This window comes from Crocuta crocuta, unplaced genomic scaffold (assembly GCF_008692635.1).
Source record: "Crocuta crocuta isolate KB4526 unplaced genomic scaffold, BGI_CrCroc_1.0 scaffold546, whole genome shotgun sequence".
Taxonomy (NCBI): domain Eukaryota; kingdom Metazoa; phylum Chordata; class Mammalia; order Carnivora; family Hyaenidae; genus Crocuta; species Crocuta crocuta.
In genome coordinates, this window is record NW_027527441.1 from 3,705,320 (window position 1) to 3,727,294 (window position 21,975).

At 37.2% G+C, this 21,975-nt stretch overlaps 1 long non-coding RNA gene across 2 annotated transcripts in view; it reads left to right on the plus strand.

Annotated features, from left to right (window-relative positions):
- Positions 1–21,975, plus strand: part of LOC144228994 (uncharacterized) — a 70,644-nt gene that overhangs the window by 18,935 nt on the left and 29,734 nt on the right. For both annotated transcript variants that reach the window (XR_013334322.1, XR_013334321.1), the window contains exon 2: positions 19,351–19,596. This is a non-coding gene — a long non-coding RNA (uncharacterized LOC144228994). The remainder of the gene's footprint in view (positions 1–19,350; positions 19,597–21,975) is intronic.

Below are 21,975 nucleotides of genomic sequence, written 5' to 3' on the forward strand. Positions count from 1 at the left end.
CTATCATTTCTTCCTGGAATTTCTTTAGAGGAGAGTTCTTCCGTTTCGTCATTTTGGCTTGGTTTCTGTCTCTTGTCAGTTTTAAAAGCTTGTTATGCACTCTTCACCTGCAAGTACTGCTGTATTAAAGAAGGGTTTTTGACTATCCAGGGCCTGTCCGCTCAGGAAGTGTTTTTTTTTTTTTTTTTGAATAGTTTATTGTCAAGTTGGTTTCCATATAACACCCAGTGCTCATCCCTATAAGTGCCCTCCTCCATGCCCATCACCCCCCTTCCCCTCTATCCCACCCCCATTAGCCCTCAATTTGTTCTCAGCATCCAAGACCCTCTCATGGTTTGCCTCCCTCCCTCTCCCCCACTATTTTTCCCCTTCTTCCCCATGGTCCTCCTTTAAGTTCTTCCTTATCCTCCTATACGTGCAAACATATGGCATCTGTCCTCTGCCTAATTTCACTCAGCATAACACCCTCAAGTTCCATCCATGTTGCTACACATGGCCAGATTTCATTCTTTCTCATTGCCATGTAGTATTCCATCGTATAGATAAACCACATCTTCTTAATCTATTCATCGGTTAATGGGCACTTAGCTCTTTCCATGATTTGGCTATTGTTGAGAGTGCTATGAACACTGGGGTACATGTGCCCCTATGCATCAGCACTCCTGTTCTTTTAATGGTGTCTCTTGGCCTCTCTTGTTGAGACTTTGGTTATTTTATTTCCCTACTTGTAGTAGTAATGGGACTCTCCACCATGTGTACTTTGGCTTGTTTCTTGAGGTAGTCCTTGAAAGGAAAACAGACAAACACACAGGGGACAAAGGCACGCAAACGCACAGATAAATGCAACAAACAAGCAAACAGAAATGGAAAAAGAAAAAAAAAAAAAGACAAAGGACAGACTAAAAGCATAAAACCAGAAATCCCAGGTACAAATAAAGAGCAGGGTGTATGCCGTGCTGATGGACGAGTATATACAAAGAGAGAAGTGACAGGGGTGGGGAGAAAGCAAAATTGGACAATGACCAGGCAGAGAGACTAAGAGGCTTAATTCAGAGAGAGAGGGGAGAATATGCTAAGAGGCGAGGAAAAAGAAATGAAGATAATGTTACTCAGGGAAACTATATAGTCTGATTACTCCAGAGAGATATAGAAAGGTAGCAGTGGAGGTGTAGACTATACATCAAGAGAATGGATTAAACGTAACTGTTTAAGCCAACCAATGACCAGAGTGCCCAGTCCAGCAGAGGGGAAGGACACGAATGAGACAAGGGAAAATAGATTGGAATAGAAAGAAGCGATCTAGAATTAATCACAGCAGTGCATCCATGTTGGTCTTGCCCCAGGCTCCTGTAAAAGAAAAGCAGCTGTCTAGTGGGGATGGGCGTCGTTTGGTGTAGGGAGGTGTTGCCTCCACTGTGGTCCCGTGGGCCGCTCCCTAAGGTCCCATCTTGGTGGTTGTGGGGGAAAAAACTGGCAGTGCCCCAGTCCCTTCTCGAACCAAGAGCTGCAAATCACTCTTTTTGGTCTGATCTCCCTGAGCCATGGGCGTAGCCAAGGTGGGCCGAGTTCTATGTCCCAAGCCCCACCTCGTTTCCAGGTCTTAGTCCTCACACTTTATTGATACGCCCGAAATATGATCCTACAGCAGCAGAGCAGTTTCTCCTGGCACTGCTTGGGTCTGGGGCACCCAGCCCAAAGTCAGCACCACAGCTAGAAACACGATCACTTTCTGTCCCAAGCCAGGGGGAGGGTGGGAGGTTCTCTTCTCCAGGGACAGTTCTCTGAGCAGTGTCTTTCTCTTTCCCAGCCACTCTTTCTCTTCCTCTCAACTCTCCACAGCTCCCCGCGAAGGGGGTTCCCTACCTCCCTCCGTGTCAGGGCCCATTTTTATCTTCCCTAGTTCACACTCAGGCACCTATGAGGCATCTTCTTACCAGACTCTGTCTCTTTTCCTCCCAGACTCCTGCAGTTCAGTGTCCTATGGCTTCAGGCCTTCTCTGAGAGATGGGGGCAAGCAAAGTATATGGAGCTCCCTACTTCACCCCTATCTTGCCTCCCTCTCCTGTTTTCTAAAGGTGTTTAGTTTCAGGTTTATTTTTGTTTTTGTTTTAAATGTTTATTTAATTTTTCAAGAGAGAGACCATGAGTGAGGGAGTGGCAGAGAGAGAGGGGAGAAAATCCCATGCAGGCTCCATTCTGAATCACATAACTGTGAGACCATGACCTCAACTGAAACCAAGAGCTGGATGCTTAACCAACTCAGTCACCTGGGCATCTTCATGTTAATATTTAAATCTGTGGTCCATTTGGAGTTTACTTTGTGTCAAGTGAGAGGTGGATACTCACATTTTTGCCTTTGGATGTCCAACATGACTTATTGAAAGGCCACATTTCCTCCACTGCATGGTTTCTGTACCTTTGTCGAAAATCATTTGAGCATATTTATAGGGTTCTATTTCTGACTTCTCTATTTATTCCATTGATTGATACATCCATTCTTTCACCAATACTGTCTTGGTTACTGTAGCTATATAATAAGACTTACCATCAGATAGACTGATTCCTCCCTCTATATGGTTGTTAGCTGTTCTAATTCCTCTGCCTTTCTACATTTATTTTATTATAATCTTATGTACAAAAATTCTGCTTATACTTTGATAGTAATTGTGTTAAAATGCATGTCAAATGGGGGAAATCATTATCTTTATTATGTTGACTCTTCTAATCTATAAACACTGTATATCACTTATTTATATCTAGTTTGATTTTTTTCATCATTTTGTAATTTTTAGCATACAAGTTATATGTATTTTGTTAAATATACACCTATTTCTTTTTTTGGTGATGGTAAGTGCTATCATATTTTTAATTTTACTGTCCACATATCTTTCACCAGTATAAAGAAATACAAAAGTTTTGGTTTTTTTTTTAAGTTTATCTTGTATCCTTTGACCAGGCTGAACTTACATGTTAGTTCAAAAAGTTTGGGTTTTTGTTTTTTGGGTCTCTTTATAGATTCCTTGGAATTTCCTAAGTAGGCAACTTTGACACCTGGAAAGAAGGACAGTTTTATTTTTCCTTTCTGATTTCTATTCTTTTATTTCTCTTTATCTTTCTCTAGTGTCTAGATTTTCCAGTATGATATTAAAGAAGAGCACTTAGTTTATTTCCTTGTCTTATTCCCAATCTTAGGGAAAAGCTTTCAGTATTTATTAAGTATAATGTTAGTTGTAGGGTTTTTGGTAGATGTTCTTTATCATGTTGAAGAAGTTTCCTACTCTTCCTATTTATTCTAAGAGTTTCTATCATGAGTAGTGAATATTTTTAATGGTTTTTTTTTTGCACCAAATGAAGTTTTTTATAGCCTGTTAAGTTAGTAGATCATATTAACTGATTTCAAATACTAAACCAGACTTGTATCCCTGGAATAAACTCCACTTGATCACAGTATACAATTCTTTTTATATATTACTTAATTCGACTTATTAACATTTTGTTAAAGGTATTTGAATTTATGTTCATGAGGGAGGGATATTGGTTTGTAGTTTCTTTTTTTCTACTGCCTTTATCTAGTTTAGATATTAGGATAATATTAGCTTCATAAAATAAATTGAAAAATGTTCCCTACTCCATTTTCTAGAAAAGACTGAGTAGAACTGGTGTTAATTCTCACTTATTTGTTTCTTACAATTCTTCATTGTAACACCAGGATTTCTTTTTGGGCAGTTGTCCAATTATGAACTCAGTTTCCTTAATGATAAAGTTTTCAATTGACCTATTTCATACGGGATGAATTGCAGTATCTTACATTTGTCAAGGAACTTGTTCATTTCTTCTAAGTTGTAAATTTTTTGTATATAATTGTTTCTAATATTCCTTTAATATTTTTGTCATATCTGCATGGTCTGTAGTGATATTCCCTTTTTAATTTCTGATATTAGAAATTTGTATTTCTAATTAGAAATTTGTATTTCTAATTAGAAATTTGATAATAGAAATTTTTAGTCCTTCTTTCAAGAGGTTTGTAAATTTTATTAATCTCTTCAAAGAGCCAGCTATAATTTTCTCAACAGTTTTTCTTTTCAATTTCATTGCTTTCTGCTCTTAGCTCTTCTGCTTCTTTTGGGCTTCCTTCTCTCTCCTTTTTCTAGATTGTTGGAGTGGGAGCTTAGGTTATTGAGACTTTATCCTTTGTGATGCATGCATCTAGTGCTAGGAACTGTCTCTCATCCCTGCTTTAGCTGTGTCCCTCACATTTTGGTATGTAGTATTTTCATTTTCATTCAGTCCAGTGCATTTTTATTTCCCTTGAGACTTCCTCTTTGACCCACAGGTTATTTAGAAGTGTGTTCTTTAGTTTTCAAGTGTTTAGAGATTCTCTGTAGTATTTCTGTTATTTCTTGTTTGATTCTATTGTGGGTGATGAATGCACTCCATATGATATCTATCCTTTTAAGATTGATCAGATTTCCTTTATGGGCCAGAATATGATCCATCTTGGTTTATGTTCCATTCGAAACAGAAAATATATATTCTGCTGTTGCTTTATGCTCTATAATCTATAAATATCAGTTACATCCTATTGGTTGATGCAGTAGCTGAGCTGAGGTCTTCCATACTCTTGCTCATTCAATCTAGTCATTCTATAGTTTTTTGAGAGAAGGGTATTGATGTCTCTAACTTTAATTGTTGTTTTTGTCCATTTCTCCTTTCAGTTTTACCAGCTTTTGCTTCATATGTTTATAGCTCTATTGTTTGATGCATATATATTTAGGATTGTTATGTCTTCTTGGACACCTGACCCTTTTATTATTATATAATGTCCCTAACTGGTAATTTTCTTTGCTCCGAAAACTCCTGCTTTCTTTTGACTAGTGCTTGTAGGAGATATATATACATATGTATAATATATATACATTATTATATACATTATATATTATATACATATATAATACATTATTATATGTATATATAAATCATTCTTCGACTACCAATCTGCCAATACAATTCACTTGAACTGAGTTTTTTATTAATAGCATGTAGTTGGCTCATGTTTTTTATAAACCACCCAAAGAATTTTTGTCATTAATTGGTGTAATTAGATCATTTACCTTTAAAGAGATTTTTTTTCGTTTTCTTTTTTAAAATTTTTTTTAATGTTTATTTATTTATTTTTGAGAGACAGAGGGTGAGCAGGGGAGGTGAAGAGAGAGAAGGAGACACAGAAATGGAAGCAAGTTCCAGGCTCAGCACTGAGCCCGACGCAGGGCTGGAAACCACGAACTGCGAGATTAACCCAAGCCAAAGTCAGCTGCTTAATCAACTGAGCCACCAAGGTGGCCCAAAGTGATTAATTCTTTAAAGCTGATGTCCACTACACTATTTTGGGGGTTTTTTGTTGTTGTTGTTCTGTTTTTCATTTTTTTTTTCCTGTCCTCCTATGGGTTATTTGAACATTCTTTCTTCAAAAGAAAAAAATGTAGTAGATGTACTTTTCCCTATTTTGCCCACAAAATATAAAATTCCTGGACCTTATATATGAAACAAACATAAGCAGATTCTGAAAGGTGACAAGAAGGCAGACCTGCTGGGAATCTTGGAACCCAAAGAATAATACAGTGGTAAGTTTCCGGGGTTTCCTTCTTACCTCTTATATTCCACATTGAAGGCTGAAAAACCCAACAAACCAAAACTCCAACAAACAGATTAGACAACATATAAACAGGTAGGTAGGTAAGTAGGTAGATAGGTAGATTAGATAGACAGACAGATAGCTTTGAAAAAGCTCCAGCCAAAGCCCAATGGCTCCACTCAAAGCACCAGGAAAGAGGCTGCCTGGCAAAATAAAAAAAAAAAAAAAAAAGTATTAAAAAGTAACCACTCTACAAATACCAAAGGGGAAAAAAAGTGTGCTCCCCCAAGCCCATCCTTTTATCACTTCCACTAGCACTTCTTCTAAGCTGTAAGGAGACAGGACACCCAATCCCATCAATGCTGTGATTAAGAGGGCTGAGTAAGAAGACTGGAATTTTATCCCTGGGAGGGAGTAACAAACCCCTCCCACCACAGTATCATGGAGACCCTGTGGAGATCCTTTGCCCTCCACCCTCCACCCTGCAGTAAGGAAACACTCCTCCCCTCTAGTTAACATGGTAGAAAAAGAAGCCTCCTGGGGAATCAAGACTTTCTCTACCAAACAGTAGTAACCAGGCCACTCTCCTCCTTATCCTGTTATTGAAGGCCAAGCAGGAAGTAGTAATAAGGCACAGCCATCCAGCCAGAGATGTATCAGTGGGGGCCTAGTGGGGAGATGAGACTCCCATTCCAGCCATAATAAGGAATGGTTGAATGTCAATGTAGGACATTGGGAATCAATGTGGCTGAATGAGAAACTTGGACTCCCACCCCCACCTGGGAAAAAGAGGGTGCCAACCTTCCCCAACTACCTCTGCTGGAACTGTCAGAGATAGAAAGTTAAAACAGAAAGTTTAAATAAGATTCAAAGTGTCTACCTTAATAATCAAAATAACTAGGTTATGATTATCTGCATACAAGAACCAAAAGACTGTTAGAATTATCTGACAAAGATTTTAAAAGCAACCAGAAAATATTTCAAAATGCTACCATGAATGTGCTTGAAACAAACGAAGAAATACAAAGTCTTAGGGGGGATATTCAACAGAGATAGAAGATATATAGAAAAAAATCAAATTTAAATTTTAGAAGTGACGAAAAATTTCATGAAGAATGAGGGGCCAGAACAATCAGTGAACTGAAAGATAAGAAAATGGAAATTAACCGTTCTGAACAAGAGAAAACATGGATTAAAAACATAATAACCAAGTCTCAGGAACCTGTACAACTATAATAAAATACCTAATATTTGTGTCATAAGAATCCTGGAAGGAGAATCCAAAAAACAGCCGATCTGATGGGGCTCCTGGGTGGCTCAGTTGGTTGAGCAATTGACATCAGCTCAGGTCATGATCTCACGATTCGTGGGTTCGAGCCCTGCATCGGGCTCTGAGGTGACAGCTAGCTCAGAGTCTGGAGCCTGTTTTGGATTTTGTATCTCCCTCTCTCTCTGACCCTCCCTTGCTCACACTGTTTCTCCCTCTCCCTTTCTCTTTCTCTCTCTCAAAAATAAACAGAAAATGAAAAATAAAAATAAAAGAAAAAGTGCAGAGCTGAGAAAATATTCAAAAACATAATGGCTCCAGGCTTCTCAGACTGACAAATGACATAAATCTACAGATGCAAGCAGCTAAATAAATTCTAAACAGGAGATACCTAAAGAAAGTCACTCTAACACATCAAAGTGAAACTTCTGAAGACAAGAAAAAAAAAATACTGAAAGAGGAATGATACCCGCCCATAAAGATAAACAAATCAAGTGATGGTAGATTTCTCATCAAAACCTATAGAGGCCAGAATGAAGTGGTATCAACATTGTTCAAGCAATTAAAGAAAGGAACTGTCAACCCAGAATCCTATCCCCAGTGCAAATACCCTTCAGGAATTAAGGGGAAATAAGTTCACAGGAAGGAACATGAAGATAATATGTCACCAGTAGACCTATGCAAAAGAATGGCTGAAGGCAGTTCTCTGAACAGAAAAGTAACAATGAAAGAAGGAACTTTAATATCGAGAAGGAATAAAGATGGTAACTGGAAAAAGGCATCAATGCAATATATTTTCCTCTTCTCTTGAGTTCTATAAATTAAGCTTGATGGTATAAGTAAAAATTATAACACTGTCTGATGTGGTTCTGTTTGATATAGAGGAAATATTTAAGGCAATCATAAATGGGGAAGGTAAAGAATATAAAGGAGAGAATTCTTTTCTTTTTTAATTTTATTATGTCTTTATTTTATTTTGAGAGACAGAGACAGAGAGCAGGAGGGGAGGGGCAGAGAGAGAGGGAGACACAGAAGCTGAAGTAGGCTCCAGGCTCTGAGCTGTCAGCACAGAGCCCGACGAGGGGCTCAAACCCATGGATTGTGAGATTATGACCTGGGCCGAAGTCAGACATTAAACCAACTGAGCCACCCAGGCGCCCTGCTACTCTTCACTTTAATTGATGGAATGGTTACACTAGTTGGTAGATTTTTGATAACTTATGTATATTTAACATAATTCTTACAGCAACCACTAAAAATGCTATCAAAAATATGCACTCAAAAATAGTATACATAAACCAAGTGGTATCAATTTTAAGAATAGAGGCTTTATAACTATTATAATAAACATTGAGTGGCAAATTGCAGAATACTAGAAAAGGAAATAAAAACAGCATGGTTTCAGGGTGCCTGGGTGGCTCAGTCTGTTAGGCGTCTGACTTCAGCTCAGGTCATGATCTCATGGTTTGTGGGTTTAAGCCCCGTGTTGGGCTCTGTGCTGACAGCTTCCTCAGAGCCTGGAGCCTGTTTTTGGGTTCTGTGTCTCCCTCTCTCTCTGACCCTCCCTCTCTCTGTACTGTCTTTCTCTCTCTCAAAAATAAACTTAAAAAATTTAAAAAAAAATTTTTAAAAACGTAGCATGGTTTCTTTTTCAGATTGATGACAAAAACAGGAAATATACTCTGCATAAGGTTTGAGTGCTTCCTTCTGTGTTCTAAAAGCAAGTGTGTTCTTGTCTATTTGTCCTTTTTTCTTTAAGGGAAAGACAGTTTAAAATTACTACAGTAATAAAAACAAAACTCAAAGTAAATGCTGTATTTTAGTCTATCAACAAATTGAGGGGGGGGGATTTTGCATGTGAATAAAATTTAAGTAAATTCTTTTTTTTTTTAATGTTTTATTTATTTCTAGGAGAGAGAGAGAGACAGCGTGAGCAGGGGAGGGTCAGAGAGAGAGGGAGTCACAGACTCTGAAACAGGCTCCAGGCTCTGAGCTGGCAGTCAGCACAGAGCTCGACGCGGGGCTCGAACCCACTAACCGTGAGATCATGACCTAAGCCAAAGTCAGACGCTTAACCGACTAAGCCACCCAGGCACCCCTAAGTAAATTCTTAAACTGTATCTAAAGAGTATGTGTCACAAAGAAAGGGATCCTGTGGCACATACTTTCGTAGGAATAAAAAAGCAAATGTTGCTCTGTGTGCCCATGTTCTGTACTTTTCCGTACTTTGTTCTACTCCATCCTCTCTCTGACACATAAAGCAAAGTCAAATCATAGAAAAGGACCAAACCAAGTCTCCTCCTCATCTGCCCTCCCAACACTATATGCCCACTCAGACACCTGAGATCACCTATTTCGTGGTTCCAGAGGGAAACCTCCATAAATCTACACTGAATGCTTATACTGCTATGTCTCAATGTACTTTTTTTTANGGAGTTCTATTGTTAGTTTCCTGGCATTTAGCTTTCTTATTAGCAGTTTCTTTTTTCTTCCTTCTCCTCCCAAACTTTATTGCTTTTCCCTTTTATAATGCTCCATTATTTGCTATAAACTTTGGGAAATGAACTCACATCTCTGTTCAGTCTACCCTCAACTCTCACCATGTGAGCTGAATAAACTACACTTGTCTTCAACCTCACTTCCTCCCAGCTACCATTAGTTTATGCCATGATGCACATATCACCCAGTTTCTTCATGAGGCCATTTAACTGTCCCAAAGCACAAGAGCTGGTCTGTTGCTTACCACCCACCTGTCATTCAAGGAATACTCTTCATTGCTTGTCTATTTTCATTACAGTCCATGAATTTGGAATTTGTCTTGCTGGAATACAAACTAATTTTTTTTTTCCACAAAGTTTGGGACTTAAACTTTCTTAATCTCTCCATATCATAACAATTATTCTATTTGGTCTTGATTTAATTTTCCTGGGTATATAAATCTAGAGTTAGGTTTGTTTTCTGTCCAAACGTTGGGGTCATGGTGGTTCCACTAGCTTTTGGCATGTTGAGCTGCTGACTAAAAACTTTAGTAGGATGTTCATTCCTACGATAGAACATTTATGTTTTTCTTTTTTAAAACTGTTGGAATCTTCTCTTTGGTCTTGGAGCTCTAAAATTTCATTAGCATGTGTCTGGTGTAGGTCTGTTAAAATTCATTGTTCTCAGCATTAGTTTGACCCTTTCATTCTGAAGACATGGGTCTTTCTTCAACTCGAGACAATATCAGGATTATTTTATCTCATTTGTTGTTCTTTTTCTCCGGTTTTAGAGCTCTTACTGGACAAACACTGAGCTGTGTAAATTGATTCTGTCTCTTTACTTTTCTCATATTTTACATCTTTTTTCTTCTTTCCTTCAGGAAGATTTTTCTTGAAATTTGTTTATAAACTTTTATTGTTTTTTAAAAAAATTAATATTTATTTATTTTTGAGAGAAAGAGACAGAGTGTGAGTGGGAGAGGTACAGAGAGAGAGGAAGACACAGAATCTGAAGCAAGTTAGCTGTCAGCATAGTTTCATGCAGGGCTCGAACCCATGAACCATGAGATCATGACCTGAGATAAAGTCAGATGCTTAACCAAGTGAGCCACCCAGGTGCACCAATAATCCCCTTTTTTAATGTTAGTAGTTATACGGTAAAATTTCATGCATTATTTCTGTGTTTTGGTTTCTCCAAATAAGAAAAAATTCTTAATTTAGGGATTATATATTTTTCCTCTGAGGATACTAAATAGATATCTTTAAAATATCTTTTCTCTAAATCACTTATTTCCTCTGAGGTAGTGGTTCTCAACCAAGACTGACTTTGTCCTCCAGTGGATTTGACAATATAGTTGTCCAGGTACTGAGACAATGTTGTTCACAATGGCTAGAGAGGAAGAGTTGCTGTTACTATAATCTATAGATTATATATAATCTCCTACTACTATAGCAGTCAGGAATGTTGCTGAATATCATACAATGTACAGAACCCTCTCCATAACAAGAAAAATATCCAGCACAAAATATCAGTAGTGCAGAAGTTGAAAAATTCTGTTCTAGAGTGATCCCCCCCTTTTTTATACTTTGTTTTTTATACTTTGTTTTATATCACTCATTTCTGTATCTATTTCTTTTTATAAATGATTAGACTGATTAGTAGGGGCTTTGCTTTAGGTCTGTCACATGGAACATAGAGACCAGGTAGGGCCTCTGCAAGTGCCAGAACCAGATAGAATGTTGTGCTATTCCTGGTCACCAGTCCACACAGTACAGGACCTCAGCTCTCACACAGGGACTGTCTGAATCCCTCTGAAGAGTTCTACTGCTTGTAACTGCTGTAACTAGTTACACACACAGGGACAGAAAGTGCAAACCTCATTCTTCAGCCTTGTGACCAGTGACCTCAATTTCTGTTTTTCTGCTTTGTATGCTGTTCTCTGTACCCAGGGCACTGAACCCAGAACCCAGGCGTGCTCCTCCATAAAAGCTCCCCCAGCTTCATCAGAAGCTCTTCCTGCTCTCAGGAGCAGACTCCTCATCATGCTCAGAAACACGTTCTTTTTTATCTGTCTTTGCTGCCGATTCAAATGGGACTTGGGAAGGGAGGAGACTCATGTTTAGCTAGTCCACAAACTACAACCCACCAACGCTTCCCATCTGTTTTCAAATCAAATATGTTTGTTTATGAGGTTCTCTTACAAAAGAATATTCCTCCAAAACAATTTTAGATATATAGGTGGCAGCCATATATGCCAGGGGCCACAGGGGTGTGGAAACTCCTAAACAATTTAGGATGATGTTGAGAAACAATGGATTTGTAACATTTGGAAAATGATGTCACTTTTCTAAACCTAGGCTTCATGTTTTCATTGAGGAGATGACCCAAATAACCTAGTTCTATTTCTAGTATAAAATGAAGACCAGTATTTAGAATAAGACTATAATTTTCCCACTAATATTTAACCATACCATCTTTTTTTAATGTTTATTTATTTTTGATAGAACACAAGGGGAGATAGAGGAAAAGAGAAGGAGTCACAGAATCCGAAGCAGGCTCCAGGCTCTGAGCTGTCAGCAAAGAGCCCAATGCGGGGCTCAAACCCACAGTCCATGAGATCATGACCTGAGCTAAAGTCAGTCATTTGACTGAGCCACCCTGGTGCCCTAAATTATACCATCTTTTAATGAAAACAATTTACTGGAACACTAAGCTTTCCCTATGATACAAAATGGGGTAGTATAAAATGCTTCACTCTGATAAACTAGTATTTATGAGTCACCTTTGTGTAAATACAGAGCTTTAGACTTACCTCATACACTCTTTCCAGGTTTTAATGTTTCTCATCAGAAATATGAACATGTTAGTCTAAAAATAATTATCAATAGAGGGAGAGAGAAACATATCTGCTGATAACAGATTTATTAATGATGAGAATATATAAAATCTACCACGAGAAGATCTGAGGGTATCTAATAACTTTATGTCAAAAGTGTCTGAATGGAGATTGTTGTTGCTTGTTGTTTTTCTTTTCATGGAAAAAATAGATTTGGGGGGTTTATCCACTTGTAAGCTGTAAATATTTTAAGGGTAGATGGTCTGTTTAGCTGCTTATGGAGGAAACCTGAAGGAAACAATAATACATTGACCTATTCAAGAAAAGGCAATTCAGAATCCTGGAAGCCTCGAAAGTCTGAACGGACAGTTGTCAGTGTTGTGCAATGCATCACTGCTCTCCCAGAAATGCACTGCTGCCTTGACTTTCTTTGCGGTCAACAAAAGAAAAAGAATTGGCAGTGTTAAACTTCCTCACTGTCCTAATGCAGAAAATGAAAAAAAGAAGGTTTATCTTTCCTTTTGTGAAATTTTAACAGCTTCCTGTACTGACACTGTGAAATTCATTGCTAACATTGTCTAGTTTAGGATATCCACATACGAGGTCCTTCTAGAACAGTATCTGAAAGGCACTGATTGTGAGTCCCCAAATAACAGAATTATAAGGTGAGTAAGGCTGTTGAGGTAAATAGTGTACATGTACACATACACATATATATGCACACACATGTAACATATATCATGGATATTAATATTTTATATACATTTTTAAATTCTTCATTATGTAAACACAACTAAAATAATTTCAGTAAAAGTATTTCCTAACCTACTTAGGAAACGTATTCTAACATTTAATAACTCTTACCAGCAGAACATACTTCCTTCTTCTGATCTAAATCCCATACATTGTAATTTAAATCTATTTCTATTCCCAGGAGGGTTGCAGAACAGCTGGTCAGCATCCTCCATCCAAATAATCTCTCATGTATTTGACTCTCATCTTTAAAGACCCTCACAGCCATCCTTCCTCAGGCAAAATGACCCTAAAGCCCTAACTCCTTCCTAGAGATCATATTTCCTCAGACTTGAATCATTCTGAAGTTCCACCTTGGGAGTGCTCCAAGTTCTGTGTGTCTCTGTTTCCTCTCAAGCATCTCTATCTCTTCCCTCCTCACTAGCACGTATGGTAGTGATCTTCCCTACGAGTGGTCTTATGGGGCCAACACAAGACTGAGTAGCTTTAACCTAAGACTTCAACAAACATCATTATAGGAGTATTCAGGCTGCTGCTAAATCTGCATCGTAGATTTCGGGAATAAAATCCAAATAGCGATAACTGAAAATCTAAAATGATCTTGTTGCATTGCATCAGGTGCCTTTTCCCTAATGTACAGTTATTATAAATCTCATCTCACAAATTATTGAGCTATATCATGGGGGAAATGTCCACTATTTCATTTATCTGTGTGCTGATTTTCAGCCTTTGCTACAACAGGAAAGAGGACAAGACCAACAAACAGGAATCCCAATATTACAGAGAAAATATCAAAGAAATCTGTTCAATGATTAAGTTTTCTTTCCTTTGCTAAACTGATCTAACCACAAGAAAACCTATAGCTATATCTCCTGAGTAATTAATATGATAGGAAAAGGAGGAAACCATGTCCAGAAAAGCATTGGAGACAATGCTAAAGCCAGGAGGCGGGTTTGCAATTCACTAGACCAAGATAATATCTCCACGGAATCTTTGATGGAAAGAAAATCAACTACAGCCTGAGTTTACTGCTTATTGTTAACAGTCCTCTTCCATAAAGAAACCACTAACAGCGTGGTGATAGGTTTCTCAATGTGTTATTTCTCCAACTTAGGGACCTGGGTCCAGAGCATACATTCATATCACTGATATGCCTGTTTCAGAATAACCATATTCTACTAATGCTGCTCCCATTCCGAATATATGTCTTTAAAAACTTACTTCAGAGTTAGGTGTGGAATGCACACAAACATATGCATTCAAAAGAGCTTAATTCATTTGTGGTTGGAACTGATTTTCCAACTCATTTTACCAAGCTTGATTGCCTCTTGTCATCAAAAGTAGCTCTAAATTACTTTTGCTGTTTTCTAAAAATCAAATCCACTCTTTATGCTATTCTCATAATTACTTCATTTTCTCAAAAACTGAACACATATTTATTTTGTTATCAAAAATGTAAAATAATTATATGTACCGTTTTGTATATATTAGAGAAACTGATAAGTTTACAAAGTTAAGCAAAGCAATAAAGCTGTAAACATGTACTAAAACATTAATAATGATGATCTCTGATGACAGAATTATGAGCGATTATTTTCTTCCTTCTACATTTCTATTTCCATACTGCTAATAATGAGAATATATTTCTTCTACTAGAAAACAAAACTTTAAAACATTCTTCCACACTATTATTTTTAGTAGTCACCAAGTGATGCTAATTTGAGGTTAGCACAGCTGTTCAATTAATTCTGGACATGGAGAACTGATAGAGGGATAAATTTTTAATATTCTTTCTTACTGAGAAATATACTTTAATAGCTGCCCTCTTGGTCATGCATTTAGTCCTTCACTTACTACTATTCATGGCCTAAATAAGAGTTATATTTATTAGCCAAAACAACCATTTTTTATGTTTCTTGTATTTCCAATAACTGGTAGCATTTCTCTGAACACATGTACACTTCCATTGGTAAATGTACCATCTTCAACTCAACATGATTACATGGTGGGTATGAATTTATACCTAATTTTAATCAATTTTCACACTTCAAAAAGTTCAAGAACATTGAGTATTACTATCTAAAATACATTTCCTATATTTACTCCAATACATTTAAATTGTGAAAAACAACTGCATAAGTAAGACTCATTTTCCTCATGATCTGGCATAGGTCCAAGACATAATGAGTACACCAGATATATCTGCTGAATGGCATGACTACAGATGTTGATGGCAAAAACTGTCTCTTGCTTGTTCTAAGCACCTCTATCCTTACCTACTTGAAAATATATATGTGTGAGACAAGTACTTTTGTGGAGAGTAGAATCTCTGGGCATCGTGGTCTCTCATGGGCATTTTATTTGCACTGACAATTCTTAAGAGGAATTTATCAGTCACATCTGTTTATTAAAAAAAATTAATCCTACTTGAGATTGAAATTGGGCAGGGGGCATCTTTTGTCTCAACAGTGATTCTAAAGGTTTTCCACACAAGATCCTTTATATTTAAAATTTTTATGAACAATGGGACATTATCTCCTTATACTTTTGGATTCTTTCAACTATTATGTTCCCTGGTCAATATTCATTACTCCAGTGTTAACTCCCACAACCATCCCCTCTGAGACAGAACTACTGTAAGAGCCAATTATCTTAAAAACACTTCCTTAAAATAAATAATTTTATAGCAGGAGATATCAATTCAGATTTGATGATTATTTAGGCTTTATCAAAATCAAACTGTGCTGCATGAGTCTGCATCTATGTGTAGCATTAATTCAGGAGCTGACTACGCATTCTAGAGAGAAACACATAATTTCTTTTTATTTGTTCCTTATTTACTCAAGATTAGATCACTGAAAAACTCCATATCCTCTAAGCATTGGGTTATAAAACTGATAAACTGATATGCATCTTCACAGAGCCAGAGGTATTCTAAAATTACTTCATAAAATTCCCTTTACTCCACTTTGCTATAGTTCCTCTTTTAGCCATTTATGCTACAATTTTAGTTCCCATTTCTCCTCTTGGGTCTCTTCAGAGTCCTCATGAACTTTTCTAGGAATTCCCCCCAAAAAATGTCGACTGCATTCCTCCGAATGTGTATACCAGTGAATAAATTTAATGTCCAACTTACATATTCCATTAGAAATGTAAATGACATAAACATTAATCTACACACTGGAAAATTAAGAAAGAAACGTGACTACCTCCAGACGATGGGTGTTTCAGATGAGCTTATGATCCTTTGTACTTTGCTATGTATTTCACACATTAACTAGCTGATAAAGACAGAAAGGGAGGGCAGAGAGAAGGGAGGGGTCACAATGACTGCACCTCTCCCCAGGTTTCTTACAGATGCTTCAGAGGAGGGGTTGCTGCTAACAACAGGCTAGCTCTACTGTCACACGGACCTCAGTCTTCTGGGGCCCACTATGGCTATCAGAGATTACGGCTGGCTGTTGACTCTTCAATTACAACACTTCAGTAACTATAATTTCCACATTTATTCCTAAAAAGGCTTTTCATGATTTCTCGGAGTTCAGGTTTTCATTATGTATTACTCCCTCAAGAGCCCAAAGTATGACAAACTATGAAGCTTATTTTACACAGGGCCTTAAAATACATAAATACTAGTGCCAAATATGATGCCCTAGATATTTACAGTAAAGCATTTCCCATATTTCAAAGAAACTAAAACCAAGGTAATATACCATTACTTTTTGAGTAAAAAATTATTTGATCCCCCATAGGAAATGGATAGGAGCCTACTTATTTTCATTATCTAAATAATAACTATTAAAACATTCGCTGATCAGTTGCAATGTGCAAAACAGCTCTCCTGTTCTTAAGGGGCTATAAGCTATTAAGGGAGACACAGTATACACACAAATTAAACCTCTGGGAGAATATTTTAAGTGACAACCAAAGAAATTACAGAATCACAAAACCATCAAAATTCTATCTGAGTTACATCCTGTCAAAAATAAATTTTAAAGCAAGTAAATAATGATAAATACTTCCCCGTGATGACTAGGATTCTGTTATTTCATAGAATTTATGTCACAGAAAATGGGAATTTCAAAACAACAGAGATGTTAAGTAACTCCCACTAAAGAACAGCAGGATCTAATCTAACATTTCACTTCAGATTAGCCCACTTCATTACCTACTGAAAAGAAAACCTGGAAATTATTATTTGAGTTCTAAATGAATAAAATTACTTAATTAGGCTACTCTGCTTGTAGTTCAATAAAAAGATTTTTGACAGAGCTCAACTTCTCCAAAAGAAATTTATTTTCTGGCTTTGTCATCCATTACACACCAAATAGATAGCTATCTTTCTTTTTATAAAGTATTTTCTTATATTTTTGTTTTTATTTTTGAGAGAGAGACCCAGAGCGTGAGTGGGGGGAGTGCAGAGAGCGAGAGAAACAGAATCTGAAGCAGGCTCCAGGCTCTGAGCTGTCAGCACAAACCCCAATACAGGGCTCAAATCCACGAACAATGATATCATGACCTGTGTCTAAGTCTGACGCTTAACCAACTGAGCCACCCAGGTGCCCCATAGTTATTTTTCAATACTGAGAACCTGAAATAAAAACAATGTTGAATGAATGAAAGAAATGAATGTTGAAAATATAAATCAAGGAATGTCATGTTGATACATGGCTGTGGGAGTCGACTCTTCATCCCCAATTCCCACCAACAAAATAAATTCTGTAAGTTGATAAACCGGATTATTTCAAAATAGATAAATGCATATGTTCTTGTCTATTGATTTATATCTATATCCATGCATTTTCAAAGAGAATATTATTTATGTAATCAAGCAGAAATACTCCTTTGAGCCATTCATGTCTTTTGTGTAATTAGGCAATTAGGATGCACTAGCCATAGTAAAATAACAAAGAAGCAACTCTGAGAATTATTGCGTTAAATAATTCTCTTATGTTAAAAAAAAGAACTGTATGTAACCAAAGAAATTTTGTTCTGGATGACTGTTTAAATATTTCTTACTTATGACTTTTGTAGAATATTGTGAAGGAGGCTCAGTATCAAAGTCTGTCTTTTTTTTTTTTAATGTTTATTTATTTTTGAAGGAGAGAGAGACAGAGTGTGAGTGGGGAAGGGGCAGAGAGACAGGGAGACAGAGAATCAGAAGCAGGCTCCAGGCTCTGAGCTGTCAGCACAGAGCCCAATGTGGGGCTTGAACTCATGGTTGGTGAGATCATGACCTGAGCCAAAGTCAGATGCTCAACTGACTGAGTCACCCAGGCACCCCTCAAAGTCTGTCTTTACAGCTAATTTGTAACAGTCTATTTTACCGCAAGGTGAGAAAAGGAGGAGAGATTTAGCATTCAGTGAGAACCCTCTGTATACTGCATGCTTTATATACGCAATCTCACAAAATCTTCACAAAAATCCTATCAGGTAGGTATTATCAGACCCATTTCTTCACTAGAAGACATAAAGGATCAGAGGGTATCATTTGTAAGCTAAGATCACAAAGCTGGGAAGGATACTTATCATTTTAATCCATGGATGTGTGCTTCCAAGACCCATGTTCTACCCCCATGGACAACTCAACCTTGCTTAAAGGAAGAACAACCCTCATCCCATGATTAAAATGTTGTTTAGCATCTACTATAAGCTTCACAAGGGCAGATTCTCTGTCTCTCTCCCCCCCTCTAAAATATTGACAAGAATAGCAGTTACTTAGTAAACATTTCTATAATGAATCAATTAGGCTCTTTAAATGCTTTCTCTCCCTTCTGGATCTAACCCTCGTTCAAACCCTGAATGACCTGAGAGCTAGTTGAAATCACCTGAATGAAAACTCTTAAGTTGCATAAAATGTGGCTAATCTACTCCCATATCACTGCATTCTATCTCTACAGAAATTAGCTACTTCCCATCAGATTAATACACATCTAATTAGCCAGGGCTTTCTAGTATAAGAAAATTTAAGAAATTTTGGTATAATTTCTAGAATAAATTCTAGAATAAGAAAACTAGAACCCTGTTCTAGTAATCAGTGTTTCCTCTTCTCTGAGAACAATGAGCTTCAAATCAATGGATTAAATAACTTTTCATTAAAAAATAATAAAATAAAGCAAATACTATAAAATACAATGACAGCCACTTTAATCCCAAGAATTCATCCTCTTCCCCAGTGCTGCCATGGGAAGCTGGCTATAGCAAAAAGAATCCTAAAACATTCCCCAATTTACCCTGTGTCCTATTAGTCATGCTCTTGTGTAATACCTTCCCCATGAGTATGGGTAGGATCTGTAACTTGCTTCTTACTAGTAGAATACAAGACAATTGATGTGCTGTCACTCTCATGATTATGTAAAACTGCACTGTCTCTCTCGGTTACAGACCGTCTCCCCTAGTGGCTTCAAGAAAGCAAATGGTCATACTGAAGAGGCCCACACAGGAAAAAAGTAAAGGTGGCCTTCAGCCAATAACCAGCAACAAACTGAGATCCTTATTCCAAAAGACATTAAGAAACTGAATTCTCACAATGATCACACGAGGCAGGAAGCAGATCCTTCTACAAACACATGGTGAGATCAAAGTGAAGCCCCAGCCAACACCTGCACTATATTCTTGCAAACAACCCAGGTAAGCCATGTCCAAACCCCTGACCCACTAAAACTGCAAGATGATAAATGTGTGCTGGTTTAATCCACTAACTTTGTGATAATATTGTTATATGACAATAGAGAACTAATAGATGCAACAATACATAACTACAATACTCCATAAATCTAACTGTGTGAGAAAGCATGGTGAGTTCCCATAGGTAGACTGAGCTCTACTTCAGAGCTTCGTAGCCTTATTAGACCCAACTCTCTATTTTATTAATACAGATTTTTTTAATGCTTTATTTTTTTAAGAGAGAGAGACTGAGCGCGAGTAGGAAGAGGCAGAGAGAGAGAGGGAGACTCAAAATATGAAGCAGGCTCCAGCTTCAGAACTGCCAGCACAGAGCACGATGTGGAGCTCAAATTCACAAATAGTGAGATGATGACCCGAGCCAAAGTCAGACACTTAACAAACTGAGCCACCCAGGTACCCCAAATATAGACTTTTAATACTCCTCTCATTATCATAAGCTAAAATAAATTATACAGTCTCTGAATTAAAGTTTATATATAGTATCACCTGCTTATATAAATAATTTAAAGATCAATATAATGCCCTAGATATAATATAGGGATACAAAGGGATATTAACTCAAAATAAAATTATGTTCATTTCAATATATAAATGTATAAAACTATATTAGAAGGCAAACTTCATCATGAGAGAACAATTTTAAGTATTTATGCATCCAGTATAGAAGCACCTAAATATTTTTTTTTAATATTTTTATTTATTTCTAGGAGAGAGAGAGAAAGAGAGACAGCGTGAGCAGGGGAGAGTCAGAGAGAGAGGGAGACACAAACTCCGAAATAGGCTCCAGGCTCTGAGCTGGCAGTCAGCACAGAGCCCGACGCAGGGCTCAAACCCACGAAACACTAGATCATGACCTAAGCGAAAGTCGGACGCTTAACCGACTAAGCCACCCAGGCGCCCCTAGAAGCACCTAAATATTTAAAGCAGATATTAACAAATATGGAGGGAGAAAGAGACAGCAACACAATAATAGCTGGGGACTGCAACAATAGATAGATCATCCAGACAGAAAACCAATAAGGAAACATTGAACTTGAACTACATTTTAGATCAAATGGACCTAATAGAAATATACAGAACATTTCATCCAACGGCAGCAGAATACATGTTCTTCTCAAGTGGTAATGGAACATTCTCCAGAATAGATCATATGTAAGGTCTCAAATAAGTCTTAAAAATTTTTTAAAGAATGAAATCCTATCAAATATCTTTTCTGACCATAATGGTATGATACTAGAAATCAATTACAAGAAAACTGGAAAACTCACAAGTATATGGAGATTAAACAGCATGCTCCTCAACAACCAATGCACCAAAGAAATCAAAATAGAAAAAAAAAAAAGCACGAGACAAATGAAAATGGAAATAAACATACCAAAATTTAGGGGTTGCTGCAAAAGCAATTATACACAGTTGACAGTAATAAATGCATATATTAAGAAATATGAAAGGTCTCAAACTAACTTGATACCTCAAAGAACTTGAGGGATGCCTGGGTGGCTCAGTTCATTAAGCATTCAGTTGTGGCTCAAGTCATGATCTTGCAGTTTGTGAGTTCAAGCCCATGTCAGGGTCTGTGCTGATAGCTCAGGGCCTGGAGCCTGCTTCAGATTCTGTCTGTCTGTCTGTCTGTCTCTGCCCTTCCCTGCTCGCACTGTGTCTCCCTCAAAAATAAATAAACATTTAAAAAATAAAAAAAAAGAACTAGAAAAGGAACAAATTAAGCATAAATTTAACAGAAAGAAGGAATATCAAAGATCAGAGAAATAGAGACTAAAAAGACAATAGAAAAAAATCAAAAACTAAGAGCTGTGTTTTGAAAAGAAACAAAATAGACAAATCGTTTGCTAGACTTGCCAAGAAAAAAAGGGAAAGGACTCAAATAAATGAAAGAGGAGACATTACCATTGACACCACAAAATACAAAGGATCATAAAAGACTATTCCAAACAATTATATCCCAACAAATTAGACAACCTAGAGGAAATAAATTCCTAGAAACATACAACCTACAAAGAGTAAGTCATGAAGAAGTATACATTTTTAATGTGTATTTATTTTGAGAGAAAGAGAAAGAGAGCACACAACTGGGAATGGGCACAGAGAGAAGAAGAGAGGAGAATCCCAAGCAGGCTCCACACCATCAGCACAGATCCCAATACGCAGCTCAAACCCAGGAACCATGATATCATGACCTGAGCCGCAATCAAGAGTCAGACACTCAACCAACGGAGCCACCCAGACACCCCAGAAATATAAACTCTTAACAGACCAATAAGGAGACTGAATCAGTAATCAAAAACCTCCCAACAACAACAACAA